This window comes from Coregonus clupeaformis, chromosome 15 (genome assembly GCF_020615455.1).
Source record: "Coregonus clupeaformis isolate EN_2021a chromosome 15, ASM2061545v1, whole genome shotgun sequence".
NCBI classification, from domain to species: Eukaryota; Metazoa; Chordata; class Actinopteri; order Salmoniformes; family Salmonidae; genus Coregonus; species Coregonus clupeaformis.
Genome location: NC_059206.1, coordinates 50,829,376 through 50,842,327, shown reverse-complemented (window position 1 = coordinate 50,842,327; position 12,952 = coordinate 50,829,376).

Genomic DNA, 12,952 nt, shown 5'->3' with positions numbered 1-12,952 from the left:
GGTTGAGAGGGTAAAGTAAGAAGAGCAGACAGAACAGCAGTCAGTCCTTGTAGACAGAGATACTCTATGTTACAGTTGCTCCTTGGTTATCTGAGCAAGAGTATGGAAGTCTTTATTTTTTTATTTCGTCTTCCTACTTTACTTTACATGCAGATTATGCATGATTGAATTATCCATTTCTGGAGTCTTGTGAGAGGCTTGTGACTATGGGGTAACATTGATATGCCGGTTAGGTTTGGTGAGAGTAAGAGCGTACTTCACTGGAGCCTGGCTGAGGGGTTGTGCAGGCATGAAGCAGGCTATCATACCTCCCTGCCAGTACTGCACTGATTACACACCCAACATCCAGCCCATGTTCAGAACGGTGGTTATGAGTGTTCGAGAGAGAGAGAGCACGAGAGAGATGTAGAGAGCCGTGAAGCACTTCAGTGGCCTCAGAATTGGCAACACATACGCCCATCGCGTCTTCGCCATGTGAAGTGTGCGAGCCACCTGACGATCTCATCAAGAATCCAATCAGCGAGGATGTAGAAAACGCACTTCTGGTGTGATGGGAAAGACTTTCAGCCAGGTAATTTGTGCCATAGGGGCATATTCACTGCATATGTAAATCAGACTGGAAATTAACTCAGACTTGATGTTCAGAAAGCTGTTAGGAGGGAGCGGGCAAAATTGGAGGGTGGGCAGAGAGAGACCCTTGTCTCATGAGCTAGGCAGAGATGGAAAGAATAGGCTCAGCACAGTTGCTGATCCATTATTCATATTTGGTGGCATTGTTCGAAATACAATTAAGTCAGTTCTCAGATAAGAACGATTGGCCTTGTGGACCTACTTTGGTAGGCTACAATCTTGATGGCCTGCTATGCATATGGTTCAGGACTAATGGAATATAATGTGAGGAATGTGTGACTTTGGGATCATATGGTCAAATAGTATGTAGGATGAATGATATACATGAATGCAGAGGCTATAGGATGCTGCACTGTAAGCATGGGTCTAATGTAGGACCTATAAGCCATTCTACCAACTCAAGAATTCTTCTATTATAGTGTGGACATTTTGGTTGCATATTTGAAACACCATTAGCAGGAGGTGGAGGTGGGGGATCTTAATCATCAGGTAACTAATACTGGGGAGAGAAATTACTTCCTTCCTTTCCTCTTGTCTAACATCTGACTGAATTGACCTGGCCTGTGAGCCATTTCAGCGTCACGGGCAGAACGTGTGCTCGTTTGGGGTGCCATACCCCTGGGTGGGTCAGTGCATGCCTCGCCACGGGCCCGGCTGCCCGTGTGCCTGTCTCTCGAGTAGAGCGTTGCTTTAGTCTGAAGTGGTTAAAATGTCATTCCAAATCGCCTGGACGTCGTGATTACCGGCACGGGAGGAATTATATATTTAGCTTTGTGTTCGCCACGATTTCCTCCCCCTGTCTTGATCTTAAGTGACTGGTACCCTCGACGGTTCCTATCTCTGAGGAGTTGAACTAGTCCCCTGGGAACACTGTAATCAAGGGGCTCGAAGCGGAGCAGAGCGGCAGAGAGGAGAGAGAGGAAATGAGATGGTGGTGGGGGAGGAGGGTGGGAGGGAGGGTGTGATGAGGCCGGGGTATCAGAAATGACACAGTGTTCTGTGTTCCTATTCTAATCTGCATATGACTCATAACCCCCTGCTACAGTATAGACTGTAATACATTCATAAGTAGATGGCTATGCCTATATTTAAAAGTATATGGAGGTGCTCATGTAAGTCCCCCACTCTCAGAAACGCATGGAATATAGCCTACATATGAAGGCTTCACCAGTTTGAGAAAGCAAAACAAAGTGATTGCCTGCATCCTCACTGTTCACAGGGCCCAAGCATAATGAAGTTGGACTGCTGCAAGACCTATTGTTGCATTGAGCATCTCTATAATCCTCATCTTCTTCGACCTTGTAAATGATTTTGAGAAAGACTTGTGTCCCTTACTGTATGAACTTATCAGACTTGCAAGGCCTGTCATGGCTGTTGGTGCTCTCAACGTGTCAACATGATGGATGATGCAAGAGCCTATGTTGTGATTGAGATTGTACTTGCCGTTTTTCCGGACTGTGTTGATATTTTCAACACCAACTTGCAAACAGGTGATACCTGTTAATTGCAACAGTAACTTGTACTGATAGGTACTTTTAAACTAGAACAGTTTACTGGGAACGATGCTCATGTCAGTGTCTTTGTTTCTTATTTATGTATGTGACTCTGGAGGTCACAAGCTTGAACAGACACCCAAGCATCTTGACTACAAGACAGTTTTCTCCATTAAAGACAAAGTGACACAATTCTAGCTCCTAAACCATCCCAAAAGCCCTTTGAAAAATGCCTTGACACACACACACACACACACACACACAGTCCGAAACGTGACTCCAATCCTTAGGCCCCTTAAACTCTAACCGGTCCTGAGATATCCTCTGAGATATCCTGAACTAGACTAATACATGATAATTCCCCTCATAAAAACGAGGTGATCATTTGCTTTCCAAATGCCATGGATTGGACAGGAAGTCTGTTAATCTGAAACTCGATCCGGGAGGAAGGAAGGACTCAAGAACCAGCGTTCAGAGCTTTCACCGATCATATTCATCACAGCCGCCAGGCCCGACCAGGCCCAGACTCATTAGCCTCAGCACTGCACTTAACTAAACATCTTTTCCATAAATAAATGCTTCCAGGTTACTCTGCCTAGCCCAGGTCGCCTCATCACCCGGCCGCCTCGCCTCAATGGCCCATCTGATCTCAATTACCTCAGTCGGTTGGTGGTGCTGGTGCTATAGTGGTGGTGTAGTGATCAGACCTGGGTTCAAATTGTGTTTGAAATCGTTCAAAAAACATTGTCTGTTTGCTTTAACCTGCCTGGAGTGACAATCAGGTGGACAGGGTTTGGGAACTGTTGGGACTTTTCTTTTGGTTCTATTGCAACAGACAAGCTCAACCAAGCACACATAAAGTATTTGAAATGATTTAGATTAGTATTTGAACCCAGGTTTGACTGGTGGTGTAGTGATACCGGACCCCTAATCTGACTCTGAACCTGCAAGCCCACAACACAGCGCCATGGCAACGGGTAAGAGCCCAAACCGAGGCGTACCTCGACCGACACAGGTCTGCCTACGCGCTGTCCCTCTCATTTAGAATACAACCCATGTATCCCAAATGGCACCCTATTCCCAATAAGGTGCAAATGTGGGCTCTGGTCAAAAGTAGTGCACTATGTAGGGAATAGGGTACCATTTGGGACTCATCCAAGGAGGCAAGAGGAGGGGAAAGTGTTATTGAATAATTGGTTCCTGATGCTTTCCCCCTTTCCTTTGGAATATTAATGACCAGACAGTTTGCGTCCCAAATGACACCCAATTCCCTTTATAGTGCACTACTTTTGACCAAGGCCCATATATTCCCCATATATAGGGAAAAAGGTACCATTTGGGACATAGCCATAGTCTTTTTGGTCTCTGGGTTGATATTGCAGGAGGAAGTGGGGCCTAACGTATAGGAGCAAGTCCTATTTGATGGGTTTAACTGTCATTTAGACATTTGGTGTGGAGTTCCAGTTCCCGAGGAAGTAGCATTTTTCTTCTTAGGACAGGAGGATCTTGGAAGCCTTGGGGCCGGTCCCAAATGGCACCCTATATATAGTGCACTACTTTTGATATGTGCCCTGGTCAAAAGTAGTGCACTCTAAAGGGAATTTGGGACGCAGACCATCGGAAGATCTTGGCTCAGGCTGCTCTAAAAGTATTTGTGGCACAGGTTTGTGAATTAATGGTTTGGAGCATGTAATTTTTCCTCAGTTCACATGCGAAAAGTCAAACGCAAACAGGAAACAGCAGAAAGCTGAAAGCTGCAGAACATATGTTCTGTTACTATTGATGTCTAACAGAGAAAATGTTTTCTTTGCAGATGAAGAGTCTGAGACAGGGGTTCCTCTATGTTACTGTTTCTCATTGTCTCTCTCTCCCTCTCCCTCTCTCTCTCTCCCTCTCTCCCTCTCTCTCTCTCTCTCTCTCTCTCTCTCTCTCTCTCTCTCTCTCTCTCTCTCTCTCTCTCTCCCTCTCACCTGTACAGGTAGAATTTGCACAGTTATTAGAAGGAGAAGCTTGCCTGCTTGCCATGAAATATGCAAGCTGGATATAGGCTTCAAACTAAATCCTTGAATCAGAGCATGAATTGATTTGATGCCCATAGTGAACACCTTTTTTTCTATCACTCTCTTTCTTTTTCTTTTTCATTCACCCACTTAGTTTATTAAGGCATGGTTGGTTTCCATAGTAACTCTGAGTCCACATCCTCACAACATCCATGTGAATGTGTTTATGCGGAAAGGATGGGCACCACCTTGTGGCAGAACATGAACTAACAATCTGATTTCCACACAGAGAGGGGGGATAGAATACATTTTTCCCATGTCTCTTGTTACAAAAACCATTTATTTTTATTTTTATTGCTGTCCAGGAAGAGAGATGTAACTCATGCTGTGGTTATGCTATTGCTATTTAAGTTAAGGAATTAGTCGTATCTGCTTGTCTGTGACTGATTAGGCCTGTATGGATGGACTGTAGGCCTGTAATGGACTGTGAAGTCTTTATCCTACATGAACTTCTCACAATCAATCAATCAAACTTTATTTATATAGTACATTTCTTACAGAGAGTGCATTTCAAAGTGCTTAACAAATAAAATAATGAAAAGGGAAGGGGATAAAAATGCAATGTGTTTTCTACACAAATGTACACTTAATATAGACAAGGGGAAAAAAAATAGAGAAATTAAAATAGTAAAATAACAGTGGACATGAGATACTAATGCAGCAATAAATAAAATAGGCTCAAATAATAGGATATATAGAATGGGATAGAATAAATAGACTTGGGGAGCTCAGCTCAGTGCTCCTTCAGCTGTGTTGAGAGGTCTCTCTCTCTCTCTCTCTCTCTTTAATGGAACATTAAACCACAGTGTTCTGGAATAATCAGTGATGAAACGCTTTGTTCTGTTCTCTTCTGACTCTTAGTCACAGAAAACCCCTCCTTCAACCTCACACTCTCAAGAGCCAAGATCCAATCTCTCTCTACAAGTGTTCTCGCTGCAGTCAGGATTAGAATATAGACAAATGGTGACTTTAAAAAAGAGGGTGATAAAAGCTATTCCTGAGAGGAAAATAGCATTTTGAGTGTAGAAGTGGTGAAAACTGGACTGGGTTTTGAGAGGACAACTCTGTATAATTTTCTATGGTTGTACCAACAGTCCTCCTTACCCCAGAGATTATAATATAATAGGCTTTCTTGCCCTCCATATTGTATTATCATCCGCTGGGTTCGCAAATGAACAATCGGAAGTTAAGATATTGAGTCTGTGATAAGATCACACACACAATCTTCAGCCTCAACACGGATGGGGAGAACTAGAAACAATTGTTATTCTTTATTAAGCCAACAGAGGGAGACAGAGACTGACAGTCTCACATAAAGTGAATACGCATCTGTAACCTACCTTTGCTGCACTTTATTTTTCCATAATAATGACGTGGGTGACAGGTTGTACATAGTGTGTTTCTTTATTTAGTCTGGGTTGAACAGATAAGCAGGGGATCATTATGTACACATGAATATGAACCAATTGGTGTGATGCAGTACTAGTCAGTACTATTGCAGTACTTATTCTATCATCCTCCTTTTGGTCACTAGGGCCTGCACACTGTCTGCCCATTTGTTAGGTCAATAGGGCCTCTATCTCACCATCTCCCTCTTTCTTCCTCTCTCCCTCCCTTTATCGCTCTCCCTTCCTCTCCACACCTGTGGGTTGGTGAGTGTGATGGACCATGGACGGTAACCTGTTGTCCTTCGTGCTGTTTGGGGTGGTGGTGCAGATGGTGGTGGCTGTCTACCTGTGTGTCTGTGTGGTGCTGCTGCACTCCCTGTGCTGTAAGAACCAGGAGGAGAAAACTGACATGGAGAGTTCAGAGGTCACGCCAAAAGAGATTGTGGACATCCTGTGAGAATATGATGGATAAAAATAGTCCTTTATTGAGCCATTTTCCAGAGGTTAAGTGCCTTGCCCAAGGGCACAATGGCAGGAGATGGCATTTAGGATACTCACTTCCCATCAGATTTGCCTGTCAGACCTGGGATTTGAACCAGCGAACCTCCAGTTTTCTGGCTGTGTTTGCTTTTGCCTCAAGCAACCTTATCACTGGTAAGTAAAAAACTTAGTGGATTTGTTTTCTTACATTTCTTACAATAACAAGTGAATACCTTAGTTAGTACCTCTTATTATAATTTATTGCAGCTAGAGATGCCAAAGTGCAGACAGACTCTGGGGCCTGATCATGTATACTTACAGTGAGAGTTCAACTTATAATAATAATAATAATAATAATAATACATGATAATAAATATTTGTCCTGTTACACACTTGCAAATGTGTAATACAAATGTTTTTCTTACATATCCCAACTCCCCCTGAGACACCCGCAGGGATTGATGTCACGGCCAGGCTCTCCATTGTCCAGCACCCCTTGTAGTACATCCTTTTTCCCACAGGGCCTTTATTATTGTTGTGAGAACTACAGAGCGTTCAGTGAGAAGACTTTCACAAACCACAATATTTCATACTGAAACGTATTTAGTAATAGAAGCTGTGGATGAGATTGATTAATTTCCCGCTGTCCTCCTCACACCATAAATATAACTGTTTTATGGCTCAACTCAACTGTTATGTGTGGGGAGAACAAGTATTTGATACACTGCCGATTTTGCAGGTTTTCCTACTTACAAAGCATGTAGAGGTCTGTACTTTTTTATCATAGGTACACTTCAACTGTGAGAGACGGAATCTAAAACAAAAATCCAGAAAATCACATTGTATGATTTTTAAGTAATTAATTTGCATTTTATTGCATGACATAAGTATTTGATACATCAGAAAAGCAGAACTTAATATTTGGTACAGAAACCTTTGTTTGCAATTACAGAGATCATAAGTTTCCTGTAGGTCTTGACCAGGTTTGCACACACTGCAGCAGGGATTTTGGCCCACTCCTCCATACAGACCTTCTCCAGATCCTTCAGGTTTCGGGGCTGTCACTGGGCAATACGGACCTTCAGCTCCCTCCAAAAATTTTCTATTGGGTTCAGGTCTGGAGACTGGCTAGGCCAGTTGCCCTGGCTGTGTGTTTCGGGTCGTTGTCATGCTGGAAGACCCAGCCACGACCCATCTTCAATGCTCTTACTGAGGGAAGGAGGTTGTTGGCCAAGATCTCGCGATACATGGCCCCATCCATTCTCCCCTCAATACGGTGCAGTCGTCCTGTCCCCTTTGCAGAAAAGCATCCCCAAAGAATGATGTTTCCACCTCCATGCTTCACGGTTGGGATGGTGTTCTTGGGGTTGTACTCATCCTTCTTCTTCCTCCAAACACGGCGAGTGGAGTTTAGACCAAAAAGCTCTATTTTTGTCTCATCAGACCACATGACCTTCTCCCATTCCTCTTCTGGATCATCCAGATGGTCATTGGCAAACTTCAGACGGGCCTGGACATGCGCTGGCTTGAGCAGGGGGACCTTGCGTGCGCTGCAGGATACTAATCCATGACGGCGTAGTGTGTTACTAATGGTTTTCTTTGAGACTGTGGTCCCAGCTCTCTTCAGGTCATTGACCAGGTCCTGCCGTGTAGTTCTGGGCTGATCCCACACCTTCCTCATGATCATTGATGCCCCACGAGGTGAGATCTTGCATGGAGCCCCAGACCGAGGGTGATTGACCGTCATCCTGAACTTCTTCCATTTTCTAATAATTGCGCCAACAGTTGTTGCCTTCTCACCAAGCTGCTTGCCTATTGTCCTGTAGCCCATCCCAGCCTTGTGCAGGTCTACAATTGTATCCCTGATGTCCTTACACGGCTCTCTGGTCTTGGCCATTGTGGAGAGGTTGGAGTCTGTTTGATTGAGTGTGTGGACAGGTGTCTTTTATACAGGTAACGAGTTCAAACAGGTGCAGTTAATACAGGTAATGAGTGGAGAACAGGAGGGCTTCTTAAAGAAAAACGTACAGGTCTGTGAGAGCCGGAATTCTTACTGGTTGGTAGGTGATCAAATACTTATGTCATGCAATAAAATGCAAATTAATTACTTAAAAATCATACAATGTGATTTTTGTTTTAGATTCCGTCTCTCACAGTTGAAGTGTACCTATGATACAAATTACAGACCTCTACATGCTTTGTAAGTAGGAAAACCTGCAAAATCGGCAGTGTATCAAATACTTGTTCTCCCCACTGTATGTGTGTTGTGGTGGTTTCTTTTGCATAATCCTCCCAACTTTTAAATCTGCATGTCACGTAACTGATGTGGATGCAGTGGTGGAGTCAAACGCAGGACAAGGAGGCTAAGTCCAAAATGACTTTACTAGAAAGCACAAAGACAAAACAAAAGGCCTCAAAACAAGGGAGGCGAACGATTACGCACACATGCGTAAAACACTAAACATCAAACGAGACACCAATCGGACAGGCGGACAATTACACACAACTGCAAACAAACCAACAGGGAAACGTATAGGTGACATAATCAATACTCAATACGAAACAGGTGCACACACAAGACCAGACCAAACAAATATCGAGAACATCCAGCGGTAGTAGCTAGTACTCCGGGGACGACGAACGCCGAAGCCTGCCCGAGCAAGGAGGAGGAGCAGCCTCGGCAGAATCCGTGACAGTACCCACCCCTTGACGCGCGGCTCCAGCCGTGCGCCGACCCCGGCCTCGGGGACGACCAGGAGGACGCGGAGCAGGGCGCGTGGGATGACTACGGTGGAACTCAGTCAGGAGGGATGGATCTAAAATGTCCCTCCTAGGCACCCAGCACCGTTCCTCCGGGCCGTACCCCTCCCACTCCACGAGATATTGTAGACCCCCCATCCGACGTATCGAATCCACGATGGACCGGACTGAGTACGCCGGAGCCCCCTCGATGTCCAGTGGGGCGGAGGAGTCTCTCTTATCTCACTGTCCTGGAGTGGACCAGCTACCACCGGCCTGAGGAGAGACAAATGGAACGAGGGGTTAATGTGGTAATCAAGAGGCAGTTGTAACTTGTAACAAACCTCGTTCAATCTCCTCAGGACTTTAAATGGCCCCACAAACCGCCGACCCAGCTTCCGGCAGGGCAGGCGAAGGGGCAGGTTTCGAGTCGAGAGCCAGACTCGATCTCCAGGTGCGTACACCGGACCCTCACTGCGGTGGAGATCGGCGCTCGCATTCTGTCTACGGATGGCCCGCTGCAGATGGACGTGTGCAGCGTTCCACGTCTCCTCCGAACGCCGAAACCACTCATCCACCGCAGGAGCCTCGATCTGGCTCTGATGCCATGGTGCCAGAACCGGCTGATACCCTAACACACACTGGAAAGGGGTTAGGTTAGTAGAGGAGTGGCGAAGAGAGTTCTGGGCCATCTCTGCCCAGGGGATATACCCCGACCACCCCTCCTGCCGGCCCTGGCAATAGGATCTCAGAAACCTACCCACATCCTGGTTCACTCTTTCCACCTGCCCATTACTCTCTGGGTGGTAACCCGAGGTAAGGCTCACCGAGACCCCCAAGCGTTCCATGAACGCCCTCCAGACTCTAGAGGTGAACTGGGGACCCCGATCAGACACTATATCCTCGGGCACCCCGTAGTGCTGGAAGACGTGGGTAAACAAAGCCTCAGCGGTCTGTAGGGCAGTAGGGAGACCCGGCATTGGGATGAGACGACAGGCCTTAGAGAACCGATCCACAATGACCAGAATGGTGGTATTCCCCTGAGAGGGGGGAAGGTCCGTGACAAAGTCCACCGAGAGGTGAGACCACGGCCGTTGTGGAACGGGCAGGGGTTGTAACTTCCCCCTGGGCAGGTGTCTAGGCGCCTTACACTGAGCGCACACCGAGCAGGAGGAGACATAAACCCTCACATCCTTAGCTAAAGTTGGCCACCAGTACTTAGCGCTAAGGCAGTGCACTGTCCGGCCAATACCTGGATGTCCAGAGGAGGGTGACGTATGAGCCCAATAAATGAGACGATCACGGACCTCGAGCGGCACGTACGTCCGACCCACTGGACACTCTGGGGGAGTAGGGTCGGTACATGCACGCCCGCTCGATTTCCGTATCGACCTCCCACACCACCGGTGCCACCAGACAAGACTCCGGCAGTATGGGAGTGGGCTCAATGGACCTCTCCTCTGTGTCATACCGCCGGGACAGGGCGTCTGCCTTACCGTTCTGGGACCCTGGGATGCACGTTATCTTAAACACGAACCGGGTCAGAAACATGTTCCACCTAGCCTGACGAGGGTTCAATCTCCTAGCTGCCCGGATGTACTCCAGGTTACGGTGGTCAGTCAGAATGAGAAAAGGGTGTTGAGCCCCCTCAAGCCAATGCCTCCACACCTTTAGGGCTTGAACTACGGCTAACAGCTCCCTGTCCCCTACGTCATAATTTCGCTCCGCCGGGCTGAGCTTCTTAGAATAGAAAGCACAGGGGCGGAGTTTAGGTGGCGTGCCTGACCTTTGCGACAACACTGCCCCAATACCGGCCTCTGACGCGTCCACCTCTACCTGAAACAGTAAAGCGGGGTCCGGGTGCGCCAGCACCGGAGCCGAAGTGAACAGGTCCTTCAGTTTACCAAACGCCCTGTCCGCTTCAGCTGACCACTGCAGACGCACCGGGCCCCCCTTCAGCAGGGAAGTAATGGGAGCTGCCACCTGTCCAAAACCCCGGATAAACCTCCGGTAGTAATTGGCAAAACCCAAAAACTGCTGCACCTCTTTAACAGTGGTTGGGGTTTGCCAATTACGCACGGCTGACACACGGTCAACCTCCATCTTCACCCCTGACGCGGACAACCGATGACCCAAGAAGGAGATGGACTCCTGAAAAAACAGACATTTCTCTGCCTTGACATACAAGTCATGCTCCAACAGCCTACCCAACACTCGGCGCACCAGTGCTACATGCTCGGCCCGTGTAGCAGAGTACACTAGGATGTCGTCAATGTATACTACTACACCCTGCCCATGCATGTCCCGGAAGATCTCATCCACAAAGGATTGGAAGACCGAAGGAGCATTCATTAACCCGTATGGCATGACGAGATACTCATAATGACCCGAGGTGGTACTAAATGCTGTCTTCCATTCATCTCCCTCCCTAATGCGCACCAAGTTGTAGGCGCTCCTGAGATCCAGTTTTGTGAAGAAACGCGCTCCGCGTAATGATTCAGTCATACTCGCAATCAGAGGAAGAGGATAACTGTATTTAACAGTAATCTGATTGAGACTACGGTAATCAATACACGGGCGCAACCCTCCATCTTTCTTCTTCACAAAAAAGAAACTCGAGGACGCAGGGGAAGTGGAGGTCCGTATGTATCCTTGTCTCAGGGACTCGGCTATGTATGTCTCCATAGCCGCCGTGTCACGATCGCTAGAGTGAGCGGACCAAGGCGCAGCGTTGAAAGCAAACATACTTTATTAATCGGATGATAACACGAACAGCGAAACAAAACAACAAACGATACGTGACATCCAAAGGACAACCCTAACTCGGAACAAACCAACTGGAAACAAGATCCCACAACTATTGTGGGAAAACAGCCTCTATAAATATGGCTCCCAATCAGAGACAACCAGCAACAGCTGACACTCGTTGCCTCTGATTGGGAACCACTCTGGCCAACACAGAAATACAAAACATAGAATATACACACCCTGGCTCAACATATAGAGTCCCTAGAGCCAGGGCGTGACAGTACCCCCCCCTAAAGGCGCGGACTGCGACCGCGCCTAAACATCAACAACCCAGGGGAGGGCTGGGTGGGCATTCCTCCTCGGAGGCGGTTCCGGCTCCGGGCTAGACCACCACCCTTCAACCATCCCCCCGTGGCGCCCCTGGTCCGGTTTGGCCCCGCTGACCGGAGCTGGACTGGACATCGTAGAAGCGGATTGCCTCAGCTCCGGTGTGGAGCAGCTGACCGGTACCTGACCAGGCACCGGTGACCCAGGCACGGGTTGTGCCGAACTGACGACGCACACCCCTGGCCTGGTGCGTGGAGCAGGGACGGGCCGGACCGGGCTGACGATGCGCACCCCTGGCTTGGTGCGTGGAGCAGCTACGGGCCGGACCGGGCTGACGATGCGCACCCCTGGCTTGGTGCGTGGAGCCGGAACGGGCCATACCGGGCTGACGATGCGCACCCCTGGCTTGGTGCGTGGAGCAGGAACGGGCCGGACCGGGCTGACGATGCGCACCCCCTGGCTTGGTGCGTGGAACAGGAACGGGCCGGACCGGGCTGACGATGCGCACCCCTGGCTTGGTGCGTGGAGCAGCAACGGGCCGTACCGGACTGGCGATCGCACCCCCTGGCTTGGTGCGTGGAGCAGGAACGGGCCGGACCGGGCTGACGACTCGCACCCCTGGCTTGGTGCGTGGAGCAGGCACGGGCCGGACCGGGCTGACGACTCGCACCCCTGGCTTGGTGCGTGGAGCAGGAACAGGCCGGACCGGGCTGGCGACGCGCACCGTAGGCTTGGTGCGAGGAGCAGGAACAGGCCGGACCGGGCTGGCGACGCGCACCGTAGGCTTGGTGCGTGGAGCAGGAACAGGCCGGGCCGGGCTGGCGACGCGCACCGTAGGCTTGGTGCGAGGAGCAGGAACAGGCCGGGCCGGGCTGGCGACGCGCACCGTAGGCTTGGTGCGAGGAGCAGGAACAGGCCGGGCTGGGCTGGCGACGCGCACCGTAGGCTTGGTGCGAGGAGCAGGAACAGGCCGGGCCGGGCTGGCGACGCGCACCGTAGGCTTGGTGCGAGGAGCAGGAACAGGCCGGGCCGGGCTGGCGACACGCACCGTAGGCTTGGTGCGTGGAGCAGGAACAGGCCGGGCCGG